General features: G+C 43.5%; 1 long non-coding RNA gene across 1 annotated transcript; it reads right to left on the bottom strand.

Moving 5' to 3' along the window:
- Window positions 1-1,232: 1,232 nt before the first annotated feature.
- LOC102387104 lies at window positions 1,233-8,722 on the bottom strand. The gene is made up of 3 exons (XR_324509.2): window positions 8,680-8,722; window positions 1,459-1,518; window positions 1,233-1,380 (listed from the first exon to the last, which is right to left on the bottom strand). It is a non-coding gene; the product is annotated as an uncharacterized LOC102387104 (long non-coding RNA).
- Between the last annotated feature and the right edge of the window lie 58 nt (window positions 8,723-8,780).

Below are 8,780 nucleotides of genomic sequence, written 5' to 3'. Positions count from 1 at the left end.
GCATTCCTGGGTGGACTATCTACCATTAGATGTTGCATTTGTTTCTTCAGGTACAGATCCTGGGCTGACTATAGAACTGAGGTCATGCCCTCAAAAAGGATTTTTTTTTTTTTTTTTTTAAGTAGCAGTATATGAACTGCTTTTATTTCAAAACTGTTTCCCTTTCAAACATTAATGTGGCATCTTGGTCATTGCCAGGGGCACTCTGCAGAAATTATAAATTACCTAGAACCTGAAGAGAGGAGGAATAATATTTTGATGAAAGATTAATTATTAGCAGAAGATTCTATTGTTATCTAGATAAACAAAAGATAAGCATTGTTCTTTGCAAATCAATAATTTTCATTCTGGAACTATCACAAATTCATGTTCCATCATAGTAAGCAAGCATGGGTGTTTGGATTTTATTGTGCAAATTCCTTAAATTTTAACATGTAGAGGTTTTTAAAAGTTTAAAGATTTTGTTAAACAAACTAATCCTCTAGCTTCTAACAAACTAATCCTCTATAAGAAGCGGTTTTAACATTTTTTTTTCTTTTTTCTAATCAGCTTGACTAATTTCAGTGAGTTTAATACATAAATCAATTTAACTGTTAGCTCCAGAAAATCTACACAAACTTCATCACTGGTTGGTAACAATGAAAAAATACAATAACTTTTACCATTGATGCAGTACTTTCTTTCAGAGATTTCAAGGACATTGCAAAACTAGGTAAGATTAATAATGAAATAGGAAAACTTTGGCAGAAAGAAATTAAGTAACAAATAAGTTTGTAATTGTAACAGGTTTATTTATTTACCATTATTAGCTGCCTCCTCCTAAATCTTAACTTATTTTACCTCAGTGAAAACAATTTTTGCTATGCATTATCAAGCCACTAAAAATGATAGCTAACCTTTTTATATTGTTTTTCCCTTTGGGTTAAATTCCTTAAATTCTAGATGCGATATTAAAAACGAATTTCTTCCATGATATTGAAGGATGTTGTTGTTGGGGGTTTTTTTAATATAGAAAAAAATCATAGAATTAAAGATAACAGCAACATTAAATAGCAACTGAATCTTCAATCTCAGAATCCTTGTGACTGACAAACTTGATGGGCCTTCATGCATTTAGTAAATCACACACTGTAAGGTTTACGCTTTTTGCTTTTCTCATGATTTTCAAGTGGCTAGTTGCTAAGTATAGTGTGATGGAGAGGAGGAAGAACAAGAATCTTACCTGCAGAGTCCACAGGCAGCGGGAAAATAGCAGCAAGAAACAGCGCCGAGTAAGAAAACAAATGCTGGGGAAACCATTTATCAAGGAGGAACCCCATGCCTGGGTTAAAAGCAGGCTGGTTTGGGGAGATGGATGGGCCAGAAGTGAGGTCCGGAAGCCTGGAAGGGGCAAATGGTGGAGAGCAGCCTGTCAGCAGCAAGCCCACTGAGACGGCTTGGAGGAGCCAAATGATTTACCTGCAGGATTGTTCTGGCAGTCAGGAGCAGATGATTGGGATCTGAGCCAGGACACTGAACCTGAAAGACAAGACAGAGATGGAACTAGAGAGGAATTGTGAGTGGGGCAAGAATAGCTCACAGTAGACCATTCTGACCATGGATCCTAAGGTCAGAAGGGTCTCACAGGACAAGGACTATGTGGTCCAACTCTGGGCCAAGAGACTATAAAGAATGGACTAAGATCCAAAGTAATCTTATTGCACTATAAGACAGTATAGTCTTCGTGCCCTTGAACATCTATTTAAGACCTCAGAGGCTGGCTTAAGGCAGGGTGTAGGGGAGGTGGAACCCTGGAAGACAGCGCCAGGACTGGATTAAGGACAACATCCACAAGAAAAAGTCGTGGCAGGAGAGGGTGGTTGGCCTTACTCCAGATCCAGCTATACAAGGCTAAGAGCAAGCTGTCTACTCCTAAGGGAACTGAAACTCAAAGAGATCCAATGGAAAAGTTGAGGCATGCCTCACAAGATAGGCACAGGTGCTTCCACATATAGTAAAGAGTAATAGGAGAGCATTACTCCAGGGTAAGCAGCATTGTAATTTTAAAAGAAGCAATTATTACCTTACGGTCAAACTAGAATTTTTAAACATTAATTGTCCTGAACCCAACAGTGAATGCAGACCCATTTAATTTCTGATTCTTATGGCAACTCTGCGCTAGATCCCACTGCTCTAACTTCTGCCAGCCTATGGAGTCTGAATGGACTGTATATCAGCTGGGAATTGTTGGGATACAACCTGCAACACTACAATGTTTATTTCAAATTTTAATAGGAATATTGCTGCAATCATTAAGGCCCCTCTTAGATAACTTTTAAATTGTTTGTGTACACCACATTGATTTGCAAAAAACCTAACCAATTTTGTATGAAATGATGATCTCTCCTTCTTTATACATATGTAACCCTTTTGCCAGGGACTGAACAGTAGTAATGAGGACCAGGTTCAATTTTAGAGCTTTTACACTACCTCTCAAATTTAGCCCGGGCCCCCAGCGCAAGATCCATCAAAATAAAATATAATTTGATATGCTAATGTGAATAAACTTCCCGACTCACAAGTAAATGTTAAATTAGAACAGGATTTGTTATGGGGAAAAGGAGAGCAATCATACACCTTAAGGAAAACTTAACTATTAACTCTTAACTGTAGTTCAAAACAGATGACAGTCACAGTTATCTTAAACCAGGTCATAGTCACTGGCAAACCAACCTGGAGAGCTTCCCCCTGCTCAGTCACCTGGGAAGGGAGTCTCAACCAGCTTTGCCATCTGGTGGCTTTATCACCTACATAAGCCAAAGTAAGAACTGCAGGGTAGGGAGACCCTACCCAGGGGTTGCCACTCTGTTATTGGGACTTTACTACCCACACCAGCCAAGGTAGCAAGTTCTGGGTAGGGAAGTCTGCATCAGAGTTGCTGCCCCTCTGTTGCTGGGAGTGCTGCTAGGGTATGATACTAGGGAGCACTGCTCTGGCCACCACCTCCAGCGGTCTCCACCACTCCTCTGAACTGCTGTCAGGGGATCTCCATCACTCCTCCACCAGTCCTTTTCAGACTGTGATGCAAATCCAGCTGTTTTAGATCCCACCCTATACCAATAGGAGTGTAGCAGAGCAACAGAGAGGTGAAAGGCTCTGCACCAGTCCCTCAGCCCTGTCTGCTCCCTGCAGCACAACAGGTAATGGAGTGACTAACAGCTGCCATGCTGGGGAGAAAACCCAGCTCAGATTGAAACCTAAAGAAGCCCTGCAGGGAGGCACTTACTGGAGGGGCAGCTGAGTGGCAGCCAGCAGAGAAGTGAGTGGATTAGCTGCTTGGAGCATTGGTGGGGAAATGAAAGTCAGCTGCTGTAACTACAGGTGGAGAGGGAGAGAGGGAGGGAGAGGGAGCGATGGCTCCCAGCTGCAACACTCCTGGACCTGGGCGAGAGGAGAGATGGGCTCCTGTTTTTTTTCATTATTTCTGTTTCTGTTGAACTCTGGTGGATGTGGAGGGAGTGTAGGGGTGGTGGAGCTCCTAGCCAGCAGTGACCTGCTTTAAATATATGGAATAACTGAACATGGCAAGCATAGCCAGCCCTTAAAGGAGCAGGCCTCAGATTTGAACTGAGACTACAGTGAGTGATAAACCCTTTCTGTTGGTAGATTACATGTCATAAAGGCAAACAGCCTCCTGTTGCATCTTAAACCTTAAGAAGAAGTCATGGTGGGTGAGAAAGGCAAAAGGTAGCAGCACCCAACTGCAGATCTCTGAGAGATGACTTTTAGTGACCTTTGTATAACTTGGGTTCCTGTCACACATTACACACATTGTACAATTAACTGGTCTATCATTCAATACATTTAAACCAGCCATATATGCAAGGTAGCTATCAGTCAATGAACTGGTTAATCATGCAGGAAATTTAGATTGGCCATGTATGCCAAGTGATTATCACACCATAAAAATGTCCATCCAGCCATAAAAATAGTGCTTGAAAATGTATAGCAACTTTATAGCTGGTTTCTATACAGCTTTAATTTTCACGTGTGGCAGGGCCCTTTGAATCAACATTTATTTGCCTACAAACTTTACAATTTGGAAGAGCGGGCTGATGGACACACAATCTGATCCACCTGCCCTTTATAACTGCATACCTTAACCTGAAATTGTATAACCCCAGACCACAAACAGTGAAAACAAGCATGAGCGATCCCTGAAACCTGCATATTAATGAGGTATACAGTTGAGAAATACACAAAGCAACTATTATAGAACAGAACCCACAGGTAAACATGCAAACCATAAGCAAGGTTACACACACACATACATGCATACATACAAATGTAGATGTCAAAAGAGAGAGAGTTTGAATAGAAAATAAAATCTTACCAACCACATGAAACAATTTTATATCAGAAGTCATGATAATGTTCATTACAGTGCATGCCTCTAACAATTCTCCCCATTATCTGAGCTGACTGTTTGGGTAGGCTTTGTGCACCAGGAGTTAGAGATTTTTAAATCCATTTTTCCAAAACTTTTAGAATTAATGTTTATTTTTTCAAGACTGGAGCTAAAGCAATCAAATGTCCTCTTTTTTAAAGGGAAATCAATGTGTACTTTTATTAAAGGTCTAAAAAAAAAGATTCTTTGGAAAGTATATGTAGTTGCACAGATGCAATAGATTTAATATCATTGAGTAGTCACCTTCCATCACAGTTCCATCCACTAAGGAGGGGGGCAGAAGAGTTATGTATGTTATTTGATATGATTATGGAATGTCTGACATTAGCCATACGCTCCCTTTCTCTAAAAAGAGGAGTCTGTTAGTCTGGCATGAGAAACACTGACTAGCCCTTGTACAGATGATTTACTGGCATTTATAACAGAACTAGGAAGTTCAGTAACAGAATCATTAACAGATTCAACAGAATATCCATATAGTGGATTACTATAATAAATTAGAAAGAATGACATGGATCTGTAATATCTCTGACTTGTTCTTATTTTTCAGTTGTGTTAGCTTTATTTCAAAATATTAGTCTCCCTAGATACCTTAAAAAATGAGTTATATGGCCCATTTAGACTACTATCAAAGAAGATCTGGTGAATTGGTCTCTAACTATTTGCTTGACTGCTGTGAAGGATTATATAGAAAAAACAGTATGGTGTACTGCATGGCATACCTGCTGTTCACCTGCAGGAATAATCAGTACAACAAATCATCATAAAATGCCTTTTTATATTTAGCAGTATAAAAAGTGGGGAGGGGGTGGTAGGGGCAACCCCGTGTGCTGATTTGCGGGGCCACTAAAAAAAAAAAAAAGCAGCTGCTGCTAGCAGCCACATATTCTCATTTGCAATCATGGGTGTAACTGGAATTTATGTCTCTCATTTTGTCTTGAGTGTCTGGCTACATTCCTACAGTGCTGGTAAAAGTACATCAATTTCAAACTTAAAATTGATTGTCAGAGTATAAGATTGGATGCCCATCTTCAGATAAAATATTTGGATACCTATCCAAACAATTTTTGAGAAAAATATGTACTTTTTCTGTTTATTGCCATGCAGTGACCAGTTCTATAGATTATCCATTGATATGCAGTTTTATTTTTAGCAGGCAAATTAAGTAAACATTTCTAAAGATAAAACATTTTCATTTAAAAAAACTAAATCTGTCCCTCACAGTTGAATAAGATCCAAACTGGACCTGCATATTTGTAAGTAAATTTTGGGAGGAATTCTGCCTCATTGACACGAAGGAACTTTTACTATTGATTGAATTGGGGCCAGGATTTCATTCTCTGTACCAATGAGCCAGCCTAATTGCATCTGGTTTCTTTTGATCTCACTATATATAAAACTCTGAAATGTGACATCATGTCATGGCACGGGACCCCCAGGGATAGCCGTGATGCCCCTAGGGCTCTATGATCGTGTCAGTTCTGCCCTGTGGGCCCCTTCTAATCTTCCCTGCCACATCTTGTTGGTAAAAATAAAAAGTAAGGAGGCTGCCCATGAGTTTCTGTGCAGCCACAGTCCTGTTAAACCCCACTAGACCCTGTGGGTTCCTGGACACCTTGCTGGGTCCCACTCCAATTCAGTGCCTCATGGGACACCTTAAGCCTTATGGGCTAGATGCATGGCTCCAGAACCTCCCCTTAACCATGAGGCATGGTAGTTATATGGATATTGTTCCCTCTGTGGGGTGTCTCAACCTCCACCTTTTTAATGTATCCAGACAGCCTCGACCCAGTATGTCAGGCCTGGCTTTCAGGCACTAACTTAACTCAATCTCCTCTGGTGTGGGGCTCTTTGACGCAGGGCTCTACACAATCATGTGCCCACCTCTGGGCACTAATAAGACCTCCACCTCCCCTGATAGGCTCATCCCAAATCACTGGTACAAATGACAACACAAACATCAGCCACTAGGCTATAACATAACAATAATGATAGAGTCGCATTCTGTCCCTCTAAGAAGTCAAACCTCTTCCCTAGTCTAGCATGCCACTCAGCCCAGGGTACCTTCTGAACTCTAGTAACCGTAGGAGTCCTTCAGGTAGCAGACCAGGCAACCAAACATCTCCAGGTGGCTCTTTCATGCAGCAGCTCCTTTCTCTGGTGGCTGCCAGAGAACTAAACCCTGCCAACCCAGCCCTGGGGTTTATGTGCGCCAGGGCCCTGCCTTCCTCCAGTCAGTTGACCATGTGCAGGTGCCAGCTAATTCCCTCTTAAGCCTGCTGCCCAGGCAACCTGCAGCTGTGGAGCTCTGCCTAACCTGCAGGGCTCCCTGGGTAGGTTGCTTCTGCCCTGAAAGGAGCAGGCATGTCTTAGTGCCCTGCAACACATCATATTAATAATATTAATTATTTAAAGATAGTAAATCAAGAAGAAACAAAATACATAAACTATTGAAGTCTTACCACAAAATAAAGTGTGGGAAGCAAAAAATGTAATTTGTATCAGGATAATCCAATAAGTATCTGTCATTTTACAGCCCTGCATTCACCTGTCCCTTAAGGTGAGAAGATTTCCCAAAAGTGAATCTACCTGCGTAGCAAATCTTGAAAACAGATTATTTATCTTGGGGTTTAGATAGATGTAACAATATCAAAGAATAGCCATATAAGTCAGTGGTTTTCAACCTGTGGTCTGCAGGCCTCTGGAGGTCCACAACTGTGTTCTAAGGGGTCCACAAAAGATGACTAAGATCAATCAAAAGTATGTGAATATACACGCCTACAATTTAAAGGGGTCCACACCTCCATTTGAAATTTTTTAGAGGTCCGGAAATGAAAAAGGTTGAAAAGCTACTGATATAAGCTATTACAATGCATTGTTACATTTATACACATAATAAGTGTAGCAAACCCATTCCAGGTTTACCCCTGCTTTATTTAGGTTTAAACCTACAGGCTGCATCTACATGTGTGCTTAACCACAGAGTAGACTAATTAGCTGTGGAGTAAAGCATTACTGTCTATACGTGCGATGCAATTAGGCTGCAGTAAACTAATTAATGCTGCCATAAGATAGTACTGTCAGTGTCATGGCGGGGTCCTGCAGGAGGGCCGTGATCTCCTTGAGGCCCCCCTCTCCATGTCAAGTTGGCCCAAGGGCACCCTCTATTCTCGCCCACCACGTCTTTGATCTTAAGTTGGGAGGCTGCCTTATGCCCTCTTGGACACACAGACTCCTGGACCCCTCGTGGGTCTTGTCCAGCACAAATGGGTGCTGCGGGGCACCCTAGCCTTATGGGCTATGCGTGGCTCCAACCACCCCTGATACCATGCCCCAAGCCGCGCAGATGGGATAGACGTTGGTTTGTCTCTCTCCGTACACTGACGCCGCTTCCTGGGGCTCTCTCTGCCCACTCCGGGCCTTTGCTGTGCCGCCGCCCTCTCTCGGGGCCTTCTCTGTGCTGTTGCCCCCTGTCTGGGCCTTTTCAATAGTGCCCCCTCCTGGGGCCTGCTATGCCCTTACTAGGGCTTCTCAATAATGCCCCCCCTTCCTTGGGGCTTTCCGCACCCACACCTGGGCTTCTAAAGTATTGCCCCCTTCCTGGGGCCCGTCACGCCCGCACTGGGCTTCTCAATGCTGTCGCCCTCTCTCGGGGCGTTCTCAATAGTGCCCCCTCCCTGGGGCTCGTTGTACTCCCACTTGGGCTTCTAAAATATTGCCCCCTTCCTGGGGCCGTCACGCCCGCACTGGGCTTCTCAATGGTTGCCCCGCTCTGGGGCTTGTTACGCCCGTACTGGGTTTCTTAAAAAGGCTGCCCCTCCTGGGGCTCGTTGTGCCCAACTTGGGCTTCTCAAAGTTGCCCCTCTCTAGGGCTTGCTATGCCCGCACTGGGGCTTCTTGAACGCCCCCTCCTGGGGCTGGGGTCTAAGCACCCCGTAAGCTGCGCCCTCACTGGTGCTAGGGCCCCACACCACTGTGGGTCCCTATGAGTATGCTCCACCCACTCAGGCATTGGGGTCCTCACCCTCTGTTGTGAGTCCCCAATGAGGCCTCCTCCAACCCCTATAGCCTCACCCAAACCACCGGTCTAATAAATAACAACACCAAACCAAACCCACAAGCCCCTAGGCTGTAACACAAATTGAAGCCGCCTGGCTATAACGTAACACCACGGCTCAAACCTCCCGAGCTGCCTTCTGTAACTCTGCTCAAGTAGTACTTGTGGTTCTTACTACTTCTTGTGTCACGGCTGAGAGAACTCCTGCCTCTCTGGCTGCTGGCAGAAAACTACCAGCTTGGCCCCCGCCCCGGGCTTTATAAGAGCCAGGCTCTG

Source organism: Alligator sinensis, unplaced genomic scaffold (genome assembly GCF_000455745.1).
Source record: "Alligator sinensis unplaced genomic scaffold, ASM45574v1 scaffold286_1, whole genome shotgun sequence".
NCBI classification, from domain to species: domain Eukaryota; kingdom Metazoa; phylum Chordata; order Crocodylia; family Alligatoridae; genus Alligator; species Alligator sinensis.
The sequence above is the reverse complement of the archived record's forward strand: the minus strand, read 5'-3'. Positions and strand labels throughout refer to the sequence as shown.